The following is a 23,423-nucleotide window of genomic DNA, read 5'->3' as shown; positions in this document are numbered from 1 at the left end:
TCTTTTTCCCCAAATGCTACATTATTCTACTGAGGCCCCATCTTAACTGTAGAGAAAATATAGTAAGGAACAAGAATTTCTAACTAATGCAGGGAAGTATTTCCAGCTGGTGAGGAATTTTTATTGTTTTTAAAAAAGAGACTGCCTACAAAAACTGAAAAATCAATTTAAATTGAAGACTAGAAGAATCAAGTTGCGGAATTAAATTCGGAATGGTTTTGGACAGTGGTTATCTTACTTCTTAAATGCTATTTTCATGGATCAAATCTATGCAAAGAGCCAAGGTGGCGCAGTGGTTAATGCAGCACTGCAGGCTACTGCTAGATCAGCAGGTCAGCGGTTCAAATCTCACCGGCTCAGGGTTGACTCAGCCTTCCATCCTTCCGAGGTGGGTAAAATGAGGACCCAGATTGTTGGGGGCAATATGCTGACTCTCTGTAAACCGCTTAGAGAGGCCTGAAAGGCCTATGAAGCAGTATATAAGTCTACTGCTATTGCTATTGAAACGGATGGATTAAGTTTTCTTCTTCTAACTTCTCTTTGTGACTCTCTGTAATCTATAGATTAAAGTTTTCCTCTTTTAGTGCTGTGGATATTTTTCTAATTCATTTAAAGATTGGACCTCTTTTTCTAACTTGAAATACAAAAAGATACAAAAAGAAACTCTTTAACAGTGTTTCCACTCAGACCCTGGGAGGTTTTGCTGATCGGAGTTTTGTGTATTCAAAATTGAACTTTTTTTTTCATAGATTGTTTTGACTTGGCTCCACAAGGTTTTACTGGCTACAGAGTGATAACAATGGAAGCACTTAGATGTCCCTTTGAAGTATATTTCCAATCAGAGAAAAGTGAGAACAACATTCTTTGTGAATCTATGCCTTAATTTTATTAACCTTTCAACCTAGAGCAGCTTTGTTTGTTAAAATTGCACAACGTCAAGAAAAAATAGAGGTCTTAACTTTGCAAAATATATTTTCAGAACTACAGAAATTATCAAATATAGATGAAAGAATAGAGAAAAAACTGGAATACCTAGAGCACATAACAAGAAAATATGATGAAAAAATTGAGGATGTTCATCAAATGCAAAACAGGGTGATTGAAACTAAAAAAAACGAAGTGGAAAATGAATATAAAGAGATTAAACCTGCTGATATCTATGGTAATTGGTTTATTCCTGAAAATGGAAAGAATGGAATACTGAAAGAGGAATTAAATGGAACCTTTTAAGCCAAAGGTCAAGATATAGAAGAAGATAAAATTAAAGAATTTATGGACTTAAAGAAAGACATTCTATTAGCAAAAGCATTGATAACACTGCTGACAATCAAAGACAAGCTGAATAAGGAAACAGAAAGAGGGCATCAAGATTATATGAGAGATCTTATAAGCAAGGAGTTGCTAAGAGAAGTCCATACAAAGCTGATCAAGAAGATGTTTAGAGGATTGGTGCCACAAATGGCAGAAGATATGAGATTATTTTGTTATTGGAATGATAGATGGAAGAATATAACTTAAAACTAGTTAAACCTAGTGAAATTTAGTGATAATAGATATAAAGAAATAATTGATAATGATAATAATGTATACAATGTGTAGTTTAGTTTAGTTTAGTTTAGTTTTATTTGTCTTGTATGCCGCCCACTCCCGAAGGACTCCGGGCGGCTCACAATAGACAAGGGAAGGGGGAAGACTAGACAAAGACAACACTTTAAAAACAATACCACAACATTCACAATTTCCGCGGGGCTGGATGTTTCACAGGCCCCCCGGCCTGCTGGAGCAGCCAGGACTTGGTGGCTTTGCGGAAAGCCGTGAGGGTCGTAAGGGTCCAGATCTCAACAGGGAGATCATTCCAGAGGGCTGGAGCTGCAACAGAGAAGGCTCTCCCCCGTGGGGTCGCCAGCCGACATTGGCTGGCGGATGGAATCCGGAGGAGACCTAACCTGTGAGATCTGATCGGTCTATGGGAGGTAATTGGCAGGAGGCGGTCTCTCAGGTATTATGATAAGTAATAATTGGATATGAATATTGAATGGTACCCATGAAAGGAAGATTAGAAATCCTTTTGGATCATATACAAAGGTTAATAAAAAAAGAACTAAGTTAGATACAGTTAAGTTTTGATTATTAAGGGGAAAATGTTATGATACAGGATATAGCCAAATAAAGGAGGGATAATGATGACAACCTATATACATATACATGAGTATAATATAAGGAAACTAGATGAAAATTGCCAACAGCGATTTGGAAAGGAGGACTAGAAAAGTCTGTTATTAAATATTATGGATGTTTAACTAGAATAGGACATAAGGATTCAGTGTTATTGGAGGATTTTAGAAATATTAAATGAAATGCCAGTATGTGGTTATGTATTAAATCTTGGTATATTTTATGATGAAGGATGTTTAAACAATTATAGTCAAATAAAAATGGAGGTATAAAGGTAACATGTATAAATATCTGAGTTAAAATACTTCAGTTAATATAAATTATGCTTGATGACTGTGGAAGAGATGCATGAAAGTCTTTTGTAACCAAGTGATACACTTTCTACAGTATGTAAAGAAGAAAGATTTTATGTGTTGTGTTTGTTTGAAAATAAAAAATAAAAAAATTAATAAAAAAATAGGCACTTTTCAGATTTATGTTGAAAAGGAAGTCGAGAGCACCATCTACTCTTGAAAGGAAAAGTGACTTCTAGACTCCTGGAAATATACAGATGAGGAACGGAATATCTGATATCCAGTGGAGGGCTGTGACTTTTAACTGTTTATTGTCTTACACTTACCAGAGGTGGAAATAAGACATTTTATGATAGAAACTCTGGGAAACTAGAATAAAAGACAAAATTACGGAACAGATTCAAACAACTTGGAAAATAGCTTGGATTATTAGAATATGGAGTAAATATTGGAACTGGCCCAGCTAAATAAATGACTTTGCTTTTAAATAAACAGCTTTTGATTGAAATTAATATCAGCTGGAAAAAAGGCAGCATGGGAATCTGAGAGGAGTTGGACAATGAAATTCATGGCAATCTCCTGGCCTGGATGGGTCTGCCACCTGCTGAAGTAGCTCTGGGGGATTTCTGGGCCTTTTTTCATGGCCTCACAAGTGGCAAAGCTCTTGACGTGGTCATCAATACCCCTCTTCATTTTTGGCCACCAAAATTGCCTTCTGGCAGGTGCAGGGTTTTCAAGTAGCCAAAATGGCCTGCCTGCTTAGAGTTGTGACTTGGAGTCAGAGGCTAGTAGGCAAATACAGTTTTGAACTTTTCCAGGCTAGTCCATCTCTCAGGGTCAGTGCCCCCTTGTTGTCATTGTACCATGGGTCAGATGGCAGCTCGTCTCTTAGCTTCTGGGTCATCCCACCTCTGGTTGTAGCTCCATGTCACCTGTCCTGTCCTTGGGTCATGGCTTGTGAGGCAGGTTGGGAGGGGGAAATCATGGTGTGAACCACCTCCTCATATTTCCTATTGTACTGTGGCTTGCACGATAGGGCATCTGCCAAGAGGTTTCCCCCACACACACATCCCAGAACGTACTTTAGCTCAAAATTGAACAATTTGAAGTACAGTGCCTGGCGAACCTCATTTGGGGAAAGGCTTTGTGTGGTCTTGAGTGCCTCCAGGTTCTAATGGTCAGTTCAAACTTCAAATGGAATGTGACTACCCTCAAGAAAGTGTCTCCAGTTCAATAGGGCCCATTGGACTGCATAGGCTTCCTTCTCCCACACAGCCCATCTACTCTCAGTCTCCGTCAATATTTTGGATGTGTATGCACAGGGTTGCAAGTTGCTGTTAGAGTTCTTCTGGAGGATAACTGTTGTGATGGCCACATCACTGGCATCAGCATGGATGACAAAGGGCTGCTCTGGATCAGGGTGTCTGGGGATTGGCTTCTTGACAAATAGGGTCTTCAGAGCCTCGAACTGCCAGTGGAATTTTAGTGTCCAGTTAAGAGGTTGACTTGGGTGTGGCTGCTGCAAACACCCAACTCCTTATCCCTCAGCTCCAATGTGGCAAAACTGAAGCAACACTGAAGCATCAGATCAGCGTCAGGGCTGACAGTATTATGTGCAGCTCCCATTTATCTGAAGCTGGTTTCAGTAAGTGTTGGTTGGAGATGAGAGAAAGAAGATGAGAGGTGGATGATTATTTGAATATGAGCCAGGAATGTGCAGCATAAGCCAAAAAAAAAAAACCTGCATACCCAACGAAACTGAAGCCCCTATTGCATTTTACTCCAGGACCTTGTCCACTGCTGAGCGGAACTACAGCCAGCTGGACCGTGAGGCTTTGGCTGCAGTGGCTGGATTAAAAAGGTTCCATGAGTATCTATATGACCAGGACTTCGAACTGGTTATGGACCACAATCATATTGGTGATATTTAATCCTGTGCTGGCGTATGATTTCACCCAGTGGTTTCATGTAGATATTGAACAGGAGGGGGGACAGGACCGAACCCTGCGGCACTCCATATTTGAGGGGCCTAGGGGTCGATATCTGTCCCCCAACCAACACCGACTGCGACCTGTCCGAGAGGTAGGAGGAGAATCACCGAAGAACGGTGCCTCCCACTCCCACCTCCCATAACCGTCGCAGAAGGATACCATGGTCGATGGTATCGAAGGCCGCTGAGACGTCAAGAAGCACTAGGATAGAGGAGTGACCTCTATCCCTAGCCCACCAGAGATCATCGATCAGCGTGACCAAAGCAGTCTCTGTGCCGTAACCAGGCTTGAAACCCGACTGAAAGGGGTCCAGATAATCTGTTTCATCCAAGGTTCATCAGAGTTGAAAGGCCACAACTTCTCAACAACCTTCCCCATGAATGGGAGGTTGGAGACTGGACGGTAATTGTTCAAAATGGCTGGATCCAGGGAAGGTTTCTTGAGGAGGGGTCTCACCACCACATCCTTTAGGGGGTGCGAGAAGGATTCCTCCCGAAGAGAGGTGTTAATAATCCCCTGGAGCCAGCCACATGTCACCTCTCTGCTGGCCGAGACCAGCCAGGAGGGACACGGATCCAGTAAACAGGTGGAGGCACTCACCGCTCCCATGGCCTTGTCCACTTCCTCAGGAGCGACAAGTTGAAACTCGCTCCATAAAATCCAATCAGGACCTTCCCCCGGCACCTCGGCTGGTACCATCCAAGTGGAGAATGATCCTACATATAAGGATTGCAATTCCACACTCTCTATTTTCTAGCAGGCTTTTGCTCCCGTGATACTTGGCTATATGCACTTTTAGATATTGCCTTTTTGCTCCAGGTCTTATAAATGGCAAATGTATTTTAGGAATAATAAAATAATTTCTGTCACAAATTCCGCTGACTTTCTTGAGCTCATCGTCAAAGACAGAGGAATGTAGGAACCAGGTCTGTCCACATGGGACCTTGTGGAAGGAATCACCTGTCCTGGTTTGTCACTTCCCTGTCCAGAGAGAGTTCCAACGTTTAGCTTTTGATGCACAAAAACTGATGACTATCTGATCAGGAGCCCATTAGGACCACTTTGAGTACTGCTGTGTGTTCTGAGATTGACAGAGACTGTGTACACACCACAATCTGAGTAGTGCAAAAATGAGAAACTGAACCAATGGGGTGGGGTGACACAGGATGCTAAGTCATAGAAACATGAACCATGGTTAAAATTAATTGTCATTTTATCAGTTGGATACAGGCCACATCAGTGCTAGGATATAATCTTTTTTCTACCGGTTCTATGGGCATGGCTTAGTGGGCATGGCTTTGTGGGTATGGCAGGGGAAGGATACTGTAAAATCTACATTCCCTCCCCACTCCAGTCAGAAGTGGTATTTACTGGTTCTCCAAACTATTCAAAATTTCTGCTACCAGTTCTCCAGAACTGGTCAGAACCTGCTGAATACCACCTCTGGGCCACATGCTAAGGGAAACTGAAGTGGTTCTGCATATATGCCCATGAGGATCTCAACTCTGACTCTTGAACATTTATAATCTGGAACTGTTTGGCCCTGTGTGAAGAGGAGGGAGAGGCTGATTAAGGAATTATTCACCTCAATTTTGTGATTGTCATAGATGTGGAAGCCAAGGGTGATGTTGGGGAGGAGAACCATATTCTTGTTAACCACTCTGATTGCAAACACCAAGACCAGAAACTGCTGGTATTTCTTAGGTACAATTCTATAGTGAGGGGAAAAAACATTGTTGACCTCTGACTACAAACATCAAGGCCAAGAACTGCTGAGAACTAGAGTGTGGATGTGGAACTAGAGTGAGAAAAACTTTGGGAAATATTACAGGAAATCTGGGTATGGTGGCAGAGTTTGACCTTCTTTTGGGGGGGGGATTTGTGGAGCAGCAACTCCCATCTTTCATTGGGTGTTTGATTTAGTAGGACTTCAACTGACCTCTTGAATATCTTCAACAACCACACCCAGATTGTTACTTTGCTCTGGACTTACACGTCCTCTCTGGAATGGTCACTCCTTAAAACTTAAGAAACTTTGGGAGATCTTTCATGACAAGAAGGTCTTTCCTCTCTGTGTCTTATAGACAACTGGTTTGATTTCCTTCTCTTTTCTTCCCTCTGCCTCTTTTCTTCCAAACATCCCAATTCATATTATATATTTTAAGTAATTTCTGTTTTAATTTGTACTGAGATGCATTCATATGGTACCATGTGGATATTTAATCAGTAATTCCAAAAAATCGTATGGTGAGCTTCCTCTCTAAGAATCTATAGATTGGATAAAAAGTCTCCCAAATTACCCGCCATGACTGGACGTTTGAGATCCTCTTTCCAAGTCTCTTCAGGGCTGGTCTCGCTCCTGATCCAAACATTGCGTATAATGCATGTCCCAAAGCATGAATGGCATTGTAGATGTTGTAACTTTCACCTGTCATGCTTGTTTCAAAAATCTAATTTGGCAGCTTCTGTATATTCTCATTTCCTGCACATTGTTTTTTCCCCTTTGGAGGGACCTTGCCTGGTTTGTGGATCTTGCAGTCAAAGACCATTTCCCACCACTGTGGGAGAAAGAGGTCCCCTTGTGGGTTGAAAAGGTCTAGAGACAGGAGGAAATGGATGAATTCTGAGAGATCGTCAGTGTGGTCGCTAAAATGCAAAGACTCATGGAAGGGTTTTATACATTTTGATACACTCTGAGATCCTATCACACTTACTTTCCAATGGAATGTTAAAACCCAAACTCTGCAAAATGATGTCTTTGTCCATTCTTCATGAGCATTCATTGACAATACTAAATCTGTAATACTACGGAGTCTCCAAACAGTACAATCACTTCAGCTTTAGACCAGGTTTTGAAACTATGAAGTAATTTCAACCTTGTAGTAGTAAAAAGTTCGTATTTGATCATTCCAGTGAATGATCTCCTTCTTCTTGAGCATTGACGTTAGTGTTGAAATGAAATGTTCTCCACTGTCATCTTCAGAAGCCAAAAGACCAACCAAGTTCCACTGGAAATGCAGGAGCAGCTGGACTAAACCCACATACTGAGGAGATTCCTTGGGATTAATCTGGAAGAAGGAAGGATAAACTCTTCTCTCTCCCTGAGAGAACTCAAAGCCAACACTGAGCTGGAGACAATGAGAATGTTTTTTTCAAAGACAAACTAAAGGTAGATGTTATCTTTTTGGGGGTGACCATTGTGTGTTTTGTTTGTTTGTTTGTTTGTTTGTTTGTTTATTATATTTATATGCCACCCTTTTCCCCCGAAGGGGACTCAGGGCGGCTCACAACTCAAACCAGGGAAGGGGGATACAGACAAAAAAAATTAAAAAATGACACATAATGCATAATTTAAAACACACGGCAGTCATACCATTCGAGACGGGGGCAACAGCTCTTTAGCCCCAGGCCTGTCGGAACAGCCAGGTTTTAAGGGCTTTGCGGAAGGCCTGGAGGGTGGTGAGGGTTCGAATCTCCACGGGGAGTTCGTTCCAGAGGGTCGGAGCAGCCACAGAGAAGGCTCTCCTCCGGGTAGTCGCCAGTCGACACTGGCCGGCGGATGGAATTCGGAGGAGGCCTAATCTGTGGGATCTAATCGGTCTAGTGGAGGTAATTGGCAGCAGGCGGTTTTGTCATCCCACTAAACAGGCTGTGTCTCTCTGAGTGGCAACTTTAATCTCCTTCTATTCTTAGGAAGAGCCACCAGTTGCATATTTTGTCTGGTTGTGACAGGTGAAATGCCAATGGAACAAAGCATCGATCTAATACTGAGAATAATCTTTACACAAAGGTTGATATATTTTTTTGAAGAATACATTAGAAAAAAAATCCTCTTGGGACATAAGAGGATTTCTGAATTATCCCACCATCTATTTCTTTGGGGTTATATAAAAGCATATCGATATATAAAACATAACATGCATTCACTAAATCACATTTCTCCCCCCCTAAATAACTTGGGTTTCATCTTTGGTTTCTATGTGTGTTTGTGTTGTTTGTCTACTCCATAACTTATCTGGAGCCCCCCCCCTTACCTGAGGGACCTTAAAGATGCTGAAGATGGAAGCCATCGGCCTTGAGAATTTGGAATTGAGGCCCCCAATGATGGAGAGTAGGTTGTCCTGCCTGTCACATTTATAACCTGGAACCATTTGGCCTCTTGTGGAGAGCAGAGAGAGGCTGATTGTAGAAATCCTCCTCTCAATCTTGTGGTTGTCATAGATGTGGAAGCCAAGGGTGATGTTGGGGAGGAGAACCTTGTTGACCTCTCTGACTGCAAACACCAAGGCCAGGAACTGCTGGTAGTTCTTGGGCATGACTCTATAGAGAGAAAAACATTGAAGGACATAACAGGAAAGCTTGTGTATACTGGTGGAGCTTGCCTTGCTTGGGGGTGGGATTTTTGGAGCACCAACTCCCATGTTTCATTGTCTTTGAGATTTTAAAAAGAATTAAACTTGGGTCCCTTTGCGAGAAGGGACAAAAGCCTGTCTGTCCATATTCGAGATAATTAAATACCCTTCTGTCATCCTTCCTTCTTTTATTTTGCTCTAGTGGCTGTAATTTTTCCAGTTGCTGCTCTAGCATCCTAATCAATTTGGGTTTCTAATGGAGCAGCTTTTTCAGATCTGGATAGCATTACTCAGCAAAGAGATCCAGTGGGGGTCACAGCAGAGTAGAACAGAACAGAGTGGAGCAGAGCAGAGCAGAACAGGACAGGACAGGACAGAACAGAACAGCAGAGTTGCAAGGGACTTTGGAGGTCTTCTAGTCCAACCACCTGCTTAGGCATGAAACCCTATACCATGTCAGACAAATGGTTATCCAATCTCTTCTTAAAAACGTAGAGGGTTGGAGCATTTACAATTGCTGGAGGTAACTTGTGCCACTGATTAATTGTTCTAACTGTCAGGAAATTTCTCCATAGTTCTAGGTTGCTTCTCTCCTTGATTAGGTTCTACCCATTGCTTCCTGTCCTGCCTTCTGGTGCCTTGGAGAATAGCTTGACTCCCTCTTCTTTGTGGCAGCCCCTCAAATGCTGGAAGACTGCTGTCATGTCACCCCTAGTCCTTCTTTTCATTAAACTAGACTTACCCAATTCCTGCAACCGTTCATCCTATGCTTTAGCCTCCTGTCCCCTAATCATCTTTGTCGCTCAAAAAGTGAATTTTGTTTTGTTTTGTTTCCTCAGTATCCCACACTGATTGAGTATCCCCCACTGATTCTTTGGGTGTTCCCTCCACAAACATTATAAGCAGTGGTTGGATTCAGACAGTTCGCACCACTTTGGGAGAACCGGTTGTTAACTTTCTGAGCAGTTTGGTGAACTGGTTGTTGGAAGAAATCATTAGGGCAGAGAATCGGTTGTTAAAGTACTGATTATAAGCCAACTTCTTTACTAGACCTGTATAGTTTCCTTATTTTTTAATGTTTATTATTTCATGATGAAGAATTCTAGAAAATTAAGGATTCTAGCCTCTTTTATGACTTAAGTTCTTTATTGAAAAAGGGACAAATATTTGAATATAATAATATTCATATATTATTATATGAATAATATTCATATAAAATAAAAATACGACTTCAGCAACAGAATGGTCAATCCCTGGAATGCACTACCTGACTCTGTTGGGAGTCTGTTATGCATGGGATATGCATGAGATACGTATGAGATGAATGAATGTCCCACTTTTTATTATCATATTGTTGTAAATTTTTGTGTTTTTAACTCTTACGTGGGGACTGTTTGGGGGAGTGCATGAGTATGTGTGATTCGGAGGACCTGCCGGGAGATGCGGGGGCCATGGGGGTGGTTGAGGGGACCAGAGACACGGGAGAGGGTCGGGGTATTACGGTCGTAACAGGGAGGGGCAGATACGGCGGGGACTTTAGGGCAGGCCATTACCGGGGAAGGAGGGTTCGCTACATTACAGAGATCCCTCCTTCCGGCCCTATGAGTCCCACTCCGAGACCAGATGGCGCAAGTGATCAGGACCCTGGACTCAGGCTGCTGTCACTAAATGCCAGGTCTGTAGTACACAAAGCTCCTCTCGTCCGGGACTTAATTTTAGACGAGAGGGCAGACCTGGCATGTATTACTGAAACCTGGCTGGGCCCAGAGGGAGGAGTCCCCCTTGTAGAGCTGTGCCCAGAAGGATTTCAGGTGCTACACCAGCCGAGAGCCCAGAGAAGGGGTGGGGGTGTGGCCATTGTTATCCGGGAGTCGTTAGTTCCTCGTAGGGCCCCTGCTCCGGAGCTTGTCGGGTGTGAGTCTCTGCTGATAAAGTTGGACCTCAAGGGTCAAGTGGGTCTGCTGTTAACGTACCTGCCTCCCAACAGCGTTGCAGCAGCCCTCCCCTCGCTCCTCGAGTCGGTAGCCGAGCTGGCAATTGAGTTCCCTAGGTTGATGGTCCTGGGGGACTTTAATTTGCCGTCGCTCGGTGAAAACTCTGACGGGGCGCAGGAGTTCATGGCTTCCATGACAGCCATGGGCTTGACCCAAGTAATTCGGGGCCCGACCCATTCGGCGGGGCACATGCTCGACCTCGTATTCCTCTCGGAGCGGTGGATTTGTGATCTTGGTCTGAGGGGTAACGACATCATACCCCTGTCGTGGTCAGACCACTGCCTACTGAGGCTCGACTTCCGGAGGCCAAACCCCCACTGTAGGGAGGAGGAACCGACCAGGTGGTTCCGCCCCAGGCGACTTATGGAACCGTTAAGGTTCCAGACGGAGCTTGGGGTTATTCCTGATACTTTCGCCCACAGTCCGGTAGAGACTCTGGTTGCTGCTTGGTACTCGGCAGCATCGGAGGCCCTCGACCGGATTGCGCCACTACGGCCCCTCCGAGGCGGCGGATCCCGGAGACCTCCTTGGTTCACCGAGGAACTCCGGGAGATGAAGCGCCGGAGGAGATGCCTAGAGCACCGATGGAGGTCCGATAAGTCCGAATCGAACCGAGCAATGGTAACCACCTGCACCAAGGAATACACCAGGGCACTTAGGGCAGCTAAAAGATCTTACATAGCCACCTTGGTTGCGTCCGCTGAGTCCCGTCCAGCCGCCCTGTTTAGGATAACCCGCTCCCTATTGAATAAAAGGGAAGCGGGGGAACCCTTGCAGGGCAGAGCTGAGGACTATGCCCAATTCTTAGCGGACAAAATTGCTCGGTTTCGGTCGGACTTGGACTCCATCCCCGCAGTTCCAGCCGAGGCACAGGAGGATCAAGTAGAACATCTCTGGGTTGAGTTTCAGGATGTTACCCCCGGGGATGTGGACAAGGCCATGAGGGCTGTAAGTGCCTCCACCTGTGTACTGGACCCGTGTCCCTCATGGCTGGTTACAAACAGCAGTGAGGTGACACGAGGCTGGATCCAGGCGGTTGTTACCGCCTCTCTTCGGGAGGGGAACTTCCCCGCCGCACTGAAAGCGGCGGTGGTGAGACCCCTCCTAAAAAAGCCATCTCTGGATCCAGCTGTTCTTAATAACTATCGTCCAGTCTCCAACCTTCCCTTTCTTGGGAAGGTTGTTGAGAAGGTGGTGGCCTTCCAGCTCCAACGGTCCTTGGAGGAAGCAAACTATCTTGACCCCATCCAGTCAGGCTTCAGACCCGGTTACAGCACAGAAACCGCTTTGGTCACATTGACCGATGATCTCTGGAGGGCCAGAGATGGAGGACATTCCTCCATCCTGGTCCTCCTTGACCTCTCAGCGGCTTTCGATACCATCGACCATGGTATCCTTCTGCGACGACTGCGGGAGGTGGGGGTGGGAGGCACCGTGTTGCGGTGGTTCTCCTCCTACCTCTCGGACAGGTCGCAGTCGGTGTTAGTGGGGGGGCAGAGATCGTCCCCTAGGCCCCTAACTTACGGGGTGCCTCAAGGCTCGGTCTTATCCCCCCTGCTATTCAACATCTACATGAAACCGCTGGGAGAGATCATCCGCAGGCACGGGATCAGATACCATCAATATGCGGACGATACTCAATTGTATCTGTCCGCCCCGTGCCAACTCAATGAAGCGTCAGACGTGATGAGCCGGGGCCTTGAAGCCGTTATGGACTGGATGAGGGTTAACAAGCTTGTGCTCAACCCAGAAAAGACCGAGTGGCTGTTGTGCTTCCCTCCCAAAGATTCGATCAATATTCCATCACTCAGGCTGGGGGGTCAAATTTTATACCCCTCAGAGAGGGTTCGCAACTTGGGAGTCCTCCTGGATCCACAGCTATCATTTGACCACCATTTAACGGCTGTGACCAGGGGGGCATTCGCCCAGGTTCGCCTGGTGCGCCAGTTGCGACCCTACCTGAATCGGGAGGCTCTCACAACAGTCACCCGGGCCCTTGTGACCTCTAGGCTGGAATACTGCAATGTGCTCTACATGGGGCTGCCCTTGAAGAGCATCCGGCAACTTCAGTTAGTGCAGAACGCGGCCGCGCGAGTGATTGTGGGTGCACCTCGGTTCACCCACATAACACCTATCCTCCGCGAGCTGCGCTGGCTACCTGTCGAGCTCCGGATGCGCTTCAAGGTGTTACTAGTCACCCATAAAGCCCTGCATGGTAGTGGATCTGGATACTTGAGAGACCGCCTTCTGCCAATTACCTCCCTGCGACCAATAAGATCACATAGATTAGGCCTCCTCCGTATTCCATCGGCCAGCCAGTGTCGGCTGGCAACTACAAGGAGGAGGGCCTTCTCAGTAGTAGCCCCGACCCTTTGGAACGAGCTCCCCGTGGAGATTCGTACCCTCTCCACCGTCCAAGCCTTCCGCACAGCCTTGAAGAACTGGCTAGCCCGTCAGGCCTGGGGACAAGGATAGTTGCCCCTCCCGAATGATGAATGTATGTTGTTTACTCTTTTATTATATGTCTCTATGTTTAACGTCTGTATTCCCCCTCCCCGATTTTATGTGAGCCGCCCTGAGTCCCCTCAGGGAAAAGGGCGGCCTACAAATATTAATAAAATCTCTAAATCTCTAAATCTGTTGTTACATCCTCAAACCCCCACAGTTTCAACCTCAAACTCTCTCCTGTGGACCTCATCCCATTCTAAGAGGTCTTTAAGGGGCCGTGCATAAGAGCTCCAGCGTGCCTACCATCCCTGTCCTACTGTCCCCATTTATTTGTACTCATTTATTATGTATATACTTATACCTGATTATACTTATATGTTTATATGGTATATTCATGCTTGTACTTGTTTTCTCATACATGCTTGACAAACCAAATAAAATAAAATAAATAAAAATAAAAAGTACACTAGTTAATTGCAAACATCATGAGGACCACGACTTCTAAAAGTATGCAAAAGAAAAGAAACAATTATCTACATCTTTCCCTTCCAGGTGAAACTTACACAGTTGGTAAACTATCCTGAGATGGATCACTAATAAAGCCAACTGCACTGAAGGAAAAAACCAAAGTTTTCAGGGGCAAATTCCCCCCAATAATGAGATCACCAGGCCTGTAATAATCCTCCAGAATCTCCAAAGACCTTGTCAACACACATCCGGTTTTCATCCTCTTTGCAGAAGTTGGAGGCAGGGACCAAAAAAGCAGCAGCAGCAGGAGGATGCAGCCCAGTTATCCTTCCCTTCTAGATCAGAAATCTAGGTTTTTGCAGAAGGTAAACTGCAGGTAGCCCTTGAAATCTCCCCAGAGCTTTAGTACAAGAGAGAGAGTCCGTCCTGGTCCAAGTACTTATTTGCGCCACATGGCTGGGAACCTTTTCCCCTTTTCCTAACTTGGACTTCCAGTCCTTGTTTGGAGAAATTATCTTGGAATGTAAGCAAGGCTCAGGTTTCATGTTTTATGGTGTCCTCTCTTACCTAGGAATGTTGGCCCTCATTAGTTTCACAGTGGCATTTCTAGCTAGGAAATTGCCCGACTGCTTTAATGAAGCCAAGTTCATTACTTTTAGCATGCTGGTCTTTTGCAGTGTTTGGATCTCCTTCCTCCCCACTTACCTGAGCACCAAAGGGAAATCCATGGTGGCTGTGGAGATCTTCTCTATTTTGACCTCTGGAGCTGCTCTCTTGGCATGTATCTTTTTCCCCAAATGCTTCATTATTCTGCTGAGACCTGATCTGAATAGGAGAGAAAAATTAGTAAGAAGCAAGAATTTGTAACTCATGGAAGAATCAGCTTCATTTATATTTGTCTTTGAGAGATGTTTATTTATGATTTCTAAAAAAAGGGGGATGGCATCGAAGAGGAATTTCTCCATTAAACATTACTAGTTCCAATTTCCAATTTTGCATGTGTGCATAGTAGCCATGCACAGAATATTTGAAAAGGTCAAAAAAAGCTGTTGTGGCAACTGGGGTACCGGTTCAGGGGTATGGCAAGCATGCTGTCCCTACCAGTTCGGCAACCCAGTTGCCATTTCCACTACTGGTTACACCAAACCGCTGTGAACCGGTAGGAACCCACCTCTTGGTATAATCCCCAGTTCCCTTTGGAACCACATCAGTCACTAAGAGGAGACTGGTCAAATAAATAGCAATAGCAATAGCAGTAGACTTATATACCACTTCATAGGGCTTTCAGCCCTCTCTAAGCGGTTTACAGAGAGTCAGCATATTGTCCCCAACAATCCGGGTCCTCATTTTACCCACCTCGGAAGGATGGAAGGATGAGTCAACCCTGAGCCGGTGAGATTTGAACCGCTGAACTGCTGATCTAGCAGTAGCCTGCAGTGCTGCATTTAACCACTGCGCCACCTCGGCTCAGCCTCCCTGCAGAGAGGGGCAGCAAATCCAGCCTCCCTGCAGAGAGGGGCAGCATAAAAGAATCTCAAAGTCATCAGGCCAGGACAAAGGGGACGAGGATAGCTTCTCTTCAGATCGCATTGGAGGTGATCTATTTTGAGTTGAGCCAAGAAGGATGGTTGCCATGCTGAAATGCCTCTAAGGCCAGCCCTGGGGATGGTAAATGGAGATTTCTCAAGACCAAAAGTCTGGGGAACCCCTCAGTCAACTGTGAAATGCCATCCAGAAGCTCAGACACAGAGGTTGCTGTGCTGCAGGAAGGCTTATGTAGCAGTAACGATCCCAACTGGTCCTGTGAATGAATCTTCAAGAAAGGAATTTCAGACCTGGCAATTTGGAGAGCAGCATCCCAAAAGACCAAAAGAGACACACGGATGACAATTGTTACCCTTAGGCTACAGCAACAGAAATTTGCAAGTCTTGCCAAAAAAGTGAAATTAATATCCTGAGATATTTCCTCAAATTACATTTCTGCATGGTGCCACTACTCCCAAGTAGCACTCATATTATGTGATTTATCTATTATCAAACTAGGGCATAAGCAAAAATCCATTGTGTGTGCAGGGGTCCCTTTCATGTAGGTCACCTACACAGTTTCTCCTTGACTCCATCTGCTCTGTGCATTACACGAAGAGACACAAACATATTTTCCATTCTGCTGTATAAAGAGAAGCTGTTGCTAAGGGTTTGGTTTGGTTTTGGTTTTATTGACATTTGTAGGCCGCCCTTTTCCCTGAGGGGACTCAGGGCGGCTCACAGAAACCAAGGGAGGGGGAATACAGCATTAAGACGACAACATATAATAAAATCAACACCATACATTCAATATTCGGGCGGGGTAACGGTCCTTATCCCCAGGCCTGACGGGCGAGCCAGTTCTTCAAGGCTGTGCGGAAGGCTTGGACGGTGGAGAGGGTACGAATCTCCACGGGGAGCTCGTTCCAAAGGGTCGGGGCGACTGCTGAAAAGGCCCTCCTCCTTGTAGTTGCCAGCCGACACTGGCTGGCCGATGGAATGCGGAGGAGGCCCAGTCTATGCGATCTTATAGGTCGTAGGGAGGTAATCGGCAGAAGGCGGTCTCTCAAGTATCCAGATCCACTGCCATGTAGGGCTTTATGGGTGAGTAAAAGCACCTTGAAGCGCATCCGGAGATCGACAGGTAGCCAGCGCAGCTCGCGGAGGATAGGTGTTATGCGGGTGAATCGGGGTGCACCCGCGATCACTCGCGCGGCCGCGTTCTGCACTAACTGAAGTCGCCGGATGCTCCTCAAGGGCAGCCCCATGTAGAGCACATTGCAGTATTCCAGCCTAGAGAGCACAAGGGCCCGAGTGACTGTTGTGAGTGCCTCCCGGTTCAGGTAGGGTCGCAACTGGCGCACCAGGCGTACCTGGGCGAATGCCCCCCTGGTCACAGCCGCTAAATGGTGGTCGAATGACAGCTGTGGATCCAGGAGGACTCCCAGATTGCGAACCCTCTCTGAGGGGTATAAAATTTGACCCCCCAGCCTGAGTGTTGGAATGTTGGCCAAATCTTTGGGAGGGAAACACAACAGCCACTCGGTCTTTTCTGGGTTGAGCACAAGCTTGTTAATCCTCATCCAGTCCATAACGGCCTCAAGACCCCGGCCCATCACGTCAACCGCTTCATTGATTTGGCACGGGGCGGACAGATACAATTGAGTATCGTCCGCATATTGATGGTATCTAATCCCGTGCCTGCGGATGATCTCTCCCAGCGGTTTCATGTAGATGTTGAATAGCAGGGGGGATAAGACCGAACCCTGCGGCACCCCATAATTTAGGGGCCTTGGGGACGATCTCTGCCCTCCCACTAACACCGACTGCGACCTGTCCGAGAGGTAGGAGGAGAACCACCGTAGCACGGTCCCTCCCACTCCCACCTCCCGCGGTGGGACAATGGCTTTTCCCTGCAATTATCAGAAGAACAGTCATTCTTCATGTATCCCCTATGGATTTCTAGACACAAAGATGTATCAGGATAAAATTTGCTTTAAAAAATATCTCTGAGTTCACCAGCTGGGGGGCAGAACCTGTCACCTTAGACTGTCTTGCAAAGAGCTCACTCCTGGGTTTGAAGAGACTCACACACCTTTGTTTCATCTATGGTCACAGCCCAAAAACAGGTAAGCGGAAGCATGGTTGCTATACATTTCTCCTGGTGCCATCCAGGTGGCACAGGTGGTGTCTGATCTGTGAATGTTCCAGTGTGATTTCAGGAGCAACCTTCAAATCAGTTTCTACATAAATCTTCATTTCTGTTCTAGGAGGGAAGGTAATAAGAATGACCGAGCAAGAGTCATGCTGCTTCTGATGCTGATGCTCTTCTGGCTCCTGGCTCCAAATACAGCAAAGAGGCTACAAACCATTTGTGTGTTCAGGAATTATATAGACTTAGATGAAAGCTACTATAGTCCTGGTGATCTCATTATTGGTGGGAATTTGCCCTTGGGAAGCATTTTACAGTCTCCTGTCCGAGACTTTACTACACCAAAAGTTCGTCGACAGAACACGTAAGTTTCAGTTGAAGGAGAAACACAGAGATAAATCATTTCTTTGCTTTAAATTCTGGGACTCCTTCCTTTTAGTATATACTTCTTCTAGTATATTGAATTCTCCTGGTGTAGGGCAAGCTCTTAAAATAAGCTGGAATTCTCAATCTCTTTGTCAGGAAGATGCTAAACAACAGAAATGCAGAGGGAAGCTGTGCTGGTCTAGTGAAGAAGTCAAATCATAATATTAATGTGACCGATGTGTTGGGGTAGGAAAGTCAAATAAAAGCTCAGCACTCTTCAAGAGTTCAGGAGTTACAAATATCCCTCTCAGTGTTGGAATCAGCATTGCTCATGTATAATGGCCTTCAGTAAATCTATGAGGTGAACTCAACTGTAGTCCTGTGCTCAGCAATGTTTACATCACCCGAAGAAGCTGCTCCAAGAGAGACATTTAATAATTATGGTAAAAGGGGAAAGGCAGTTGGAAAGGATTGCAGCCACTGCAGCAAAGTGAATATGGCAGGGATGATAGAGAGGATAAAACAGTCCATGAGATCCAGGGAAATGATTGTCTCCTTTCTCACAACAAAGTCATCCAAGTTTAATCAAGGGAAAACCCATGGAAACAAAAAACCCAACCCATTGAAATTTGGGAGTTTCTGTCCCAAAACGTTCCCGCAAAGAATGAAGCAAATTTTAAAGCCATGCACAAGCTTTCCTGTAATGTTCTGTAACGTTTTTCTCAAAACAGACTCAGCATCAATTACTACCAGCAGTTCCTTGCATTGATGTTTGCTGTCTCCGAGGTCAATAAGGATTTTCTTCTGCTCCCCAACATCACCCTTGGCTTCTACAACTATGGCCATTTCGAGAGGGAGATCAATATTTCCTTAAACAGCCTCTCCATGCTCTCCACACGAGGCCAAGTGGTTCCAGGTTAAAAATGTGACCTGCAGGACACTCTGCTGTCCATCATTGGTGGTCTCAGTGCTATGTCCTCAAGGCTGATGGCCTCCATCTTCAGCATTTTTAAGGTTCCACAGGTAAGAGAGCTCTCTTGCATACAGTACGGAATAGACAAAGATCAAAAGCACGTACAAAAGCCAAAGATGAAAGTAAAAATAGTTCTTTTTGGGGGGGGGGGGTATAATGAACTTGTGACTCTTAGTTTATTATTTATTAAAGGGTAGCCTTCATTTTAATGCCATTTATTCTCTGTATCAGTTTGTTAGTGTCTTCCCTTGTCTTCTGATGTACCACAACCAATAAAAATGGCTAAGAAGGGAAGAAGATTAAGTTTGCCAGTCAAAGAGAGTCAGCCTGACAGAGGGCCATCAAACACACCATGGTAACTACTAAAGTCAGCATAAAAAGTTTTCTTTTTCTTTGAAAAAAGAATCTCTTTTTCTCCAGCTCGGTGTTGGCTTTGAATTCTCTCAGGGAGAGAGAAGAGTTTATCCTTCCTTCTTCCGGATTAATCCCAAGGAATCTCTTCAGTATGTGGGTTTAGTCCAACTGCTGCTGTATTTCCAGTGGAACTGGGTTGGGCTTTTGGCTCCTGAAGATGACAGAGGAGAACGTTTCGTCTCAACTCTGACGCCGATGCTCCAAGAGAAGGAGATCTGCCTGGCTTTCACTCTAATTATGACAGTGGATAAAATCATAGTGAAAAAGTTAATTCTCAATTTCCGTACCTGGTTCAAAAAAGCAGAAGTGTTTATTCTCTTTGGAGACTCACATACTATCTCTGTAATAGGGGGATTATATATTTTGGAAACATTCAAAAAAGTATCACTTAGGAAAGTTTGTATCTGCACTTCCCATTGGAAACTTGGTGTGGACAGACCTGAATACACATTGCAATATATAAAGTTTTTTCATGGGGTCTTGCATTTTAGGGACCACTCTGGGGATGTCTCAGAATTCACCCACTTCCTCCTGTCTTTAGACCCCTTGAACCCCCAAGGAGATTTATTTCTCCCTCAATGGTGGGAATATGTCTTTGGCTGCAAGATCCATAAATCAGAAAAGATCCCTCCAAAGGCTGAAAAACAATGTACAGGAAAGGAGAATGTGCAGAATCTGCCCAATTACATTTTTGAAAGGAGGATGACAGGACTAAGTTACAATATCTACAATGCTGTTTATGCTCTGGCACATGCTTTACATGCAATGCATAGATCCAGAGCTCAACTGACCATGAAGAGGCTTGGAAAGAGGATCTCAAATATCCAGTCATGGCAGGTAATTTCTGTGGCTCTTGACTCAATCTGCATAGTTCGGAAGCTCCACATATGAATTTCTTCATTTCCTGATTAAATGTCTGCATACTCCCATATGAATTCATCTGCAACCCTACCCTTTTTCTTGAGTTTAGTGTTTGTTGTGTTACTCAGCTTATTGTGTGAAAACAGCTTCTGATTAATAATGGATAGAAACTAATCAAGGAGAGAAGCAACCTAGAACTAAGGAGAAATTTCTTAAGGAACAGTTTACCTTTAGAAGTCGTGGGTTCCCAATTGCTGGAGTCAGTTAAGAAGAGACAGGATAGCCACTTATCTAACAGATTGTTTGTTGTTTGAGCAGGGGATAGACTAGAAGACTTTCAGTGTCCCTTCCAATACTGTGATTCTGTTTCTATGACAACCACAATACAGAGCAAGATTCAAAGTGGTCCTAATGGGTTCCTGGTATGAAATTCATCAGAATGTTCTGCATCAAAGGCTAAAATTTTGGACCTCTCTGAACAGTGAAGTGACCAACCAGGTCAGATGCTTCCTTCCACATGGCCCAGTAGATCAAACCTTGTTCCTGCACTCTTCTGCCTTTGTCAATGAGCCAGAGAAAATCAGTGGAATTTTCCATGGTTCTGATAGAAATGATTTAGTCACTTCAAACTAATTAATCAAATTAATTTATCAGTTAATATGACCATAGGACAAAGTGCATGTGGCCAAGTATCACGGGGAAAATCCTAAAATTGAATTTAGATTGTGGAACTAAAATTTTTGGGTGTTGGTGAAATTGGAGTTGGAAACCATGCCCAGTGATAAAGGGAAAAGTTTTAGTTTCAGAGTTAAATACACCTGATTCTTCAGATGGTCACCATGAGATAGAAGTTGCTTCCGAAATATAAACCCATCTTCTCAAGATGGCCATTATGTGATGATAGAAGCCATGATGTTTCATTTGCTTTCTAGTGCGAATACTCCAATTTCTGAAAGTCTGCTTTCTTTCAGATTCTTCCCTATTTGAGGAATGTGCAGTTCAACCACAGTGCTGGAGATGAAGTCTCCTTCTCAGAAGATGGACTGAGATCTGCACATTATGATCTTCTCAACTGGGTTCTCTTCCCCAATCAATCTTTTATTCCCATAAAAGTTGGCCAAGTAAATCCTGAGGCTTCCCCAGGCCAGGATTTCACCCTTAACTCTGATGGAATCGTCTGGGCCACAAAGGTAGCTGCAAGGAAATTTTGTAAATTCAGGGAAAGATTTGTTCTCTACCTGAAATGCAAAACATCTTCCTAACTTGAAAAATTATCAGTCGAGTCAGAAATTATGGCAGTCATTTGGTGAAAATTCTGTTTTGCATGTAACACACACATACAATACATACACAGAGCTTAGGCTAGGGAACAATTTCTGCTTGAAATGCAGGATGCAAGTACAGCAAGCAATAGTGATTTCCATGGACCATTTCTGCTCAGTTGTATCCTCATGGTTCTTTCTTTTAGAAATGCTGTGGTTCAGTCACAAGCCTTCCTCTGCAGGATGAAACCCCAGTTCCAATCTCCAGCATCTATTGATGTCTCAGGAATGCCAGTGGCCTGAATCCCTCAGGAGGTCTTCCATATTTCTGATAGACATTGGCAATGTATCTCTTTAGAAGAGAATCTGAACATAGAAGTAGGAATGGGGAAAAGAATGAATGCAGCAAGTTCATTCCTTAAGTAATTTCAAGTATTTCTCTTTCAGACCATCCCCTTTGCTAGGTGTGGCAGGAAGAGATGCCATGCAGGAGAAAGGAGAAGAGTTCCAGAGGGAGAGCAGGTTTGCTGCTATCAGTGTGACACTTGTCCAGAAGGGACCATTTCTAATCAGACAGGTAGATCATGATATTTCAGGTATCAAGAAAGACATTTATTAAATCAATATATTTTTATTATTGTGTCATTTTTGTTAAAATTGAGATGCACTCATACTTTTCTATTGATCTAAACTGCCCTGGCCCCAGAGGCCACCTTTCCCGATACTCAGCAAGGATAGTTTTAGGGTACAATTTATCAATCCCCAATTTCCATTTCTGCTTCTATAGCTGTGTAAAAAAGTCCTGCACGCTTTCGGTTTTAAGCTGTATTTATATGTTTAATCAACATTTCACTCATAGAAACCACACAAAATTAATAATTTGATGAAAAATTCTGTAGTTGGATTGAGATGCATAATTTGTATTAATATAACCAAAATCTTTTTAAGGCTTTGAGTGAGTTTATGTGCTAAAACAAACACAACTTGAATTTTCGAGAACGTTAGAATCGAAAGTTGCCAGTCAGCAGCGAGCTTTGGCTGACCAATCAAAATGCACAGAGGCTAAACCTATGAGCCAATCAATGTTGTCATACTCTCTGATTATAAATAGGCATGAAAAGCATTGAGAAATTTAATTTAGCTCTGGCTGCAGGCAAGGATGAAGGCCTTTGCTTTCACCAGTACTGAGCAGTGGCATAACATCATTGAGCTTCATGAAGAGGGTTACTCATGTACAAAAATAGCCAAAAGAGTGAAATGCACAGTGAGCAGAGTGGTTGAAAAATACTAAATAACTGGTTCAGTTGATGACAGTCTCCGCTCTGGAAGACCAAGAAAGTTGACAAAATGGCAAGATTGGGCTCTGCAACGCATTTTGATGGCTGACAGGAAGCTCACCTGACCTCAGATTACAAGAATTTGGGGGGAAACATGTGATGTAAAAGTGTGCACAAGCACAGAGCATCGCAGGCTGCTTGCCAGAGGGATGAAAGGCTACAGGGCTTGAAGTAAACCTTTGCTCCCAGACGCTCACCACTCTCGTCACTGTGCGTGGGCCAAGAAATATGCCAAGTGGACCAACGAACAGTGGACCAAGATCATCTTCAGTGATGAGAGCAATTTCTACTTGACTGGGAATCAGTGTAATAAGTATGTCAGAAGATTTCCAGCTGAAAAATTTAGGCCATACTGCTTGAATCTATCTGTGAAGCATCCATTGCATGTGATGATCTAGGGCTGTATCGCTGCTTCTGGTATTGGTCGGATACAAATTTTGCAGGGAATCATGAATTCCAAGCAGTATGTTGAAGTCCTGGAAAAGACCATGCTTCCTTCATCTCAGCAACTTGTAGGGAAGGACTTTTACTTCCAGGATGACAATATTCCTTGTCATCGAGCCATATCCATCCAGCAGTGGATGAAGAAACATGTGCTCGACTCCTGGAGTGGCCAGCTCAGAGGCTGGATTTGTACCCAGTTGAGAACTTGTGGGCCAAGATTGATTATGAAATAAGCAAGAAGCATCCAAAGACCAAGCAGGAACTGATTGAATCCATTATTGCAGCCTGGCACCACATTGTCACCAAAGATCATATGCAAAGGCTTATACAGTCTTTGTCGAAGCGATGCCGCCTGGTGATAAGCAATAA

This window comes from Thamnophis sirtalis, unplaced genomic scaffold (assembly GCF_051295495.1).
Source record: "Thamnophis sirtalis isolate CommonGarterSnake01/CBP01778 unplaced genomic scaffold, rThaSir2_p1.2 scaffold_1, whole genome shotgun sequence".
NCBI lineage: Eukaryota > Metazoa > Chordata > Lepidosauria > Squamata > Natricidae > Thamnophis > Thamnophis sirtalis.
Note: the sequence above shows the minus strand (reverse complement) of the source record.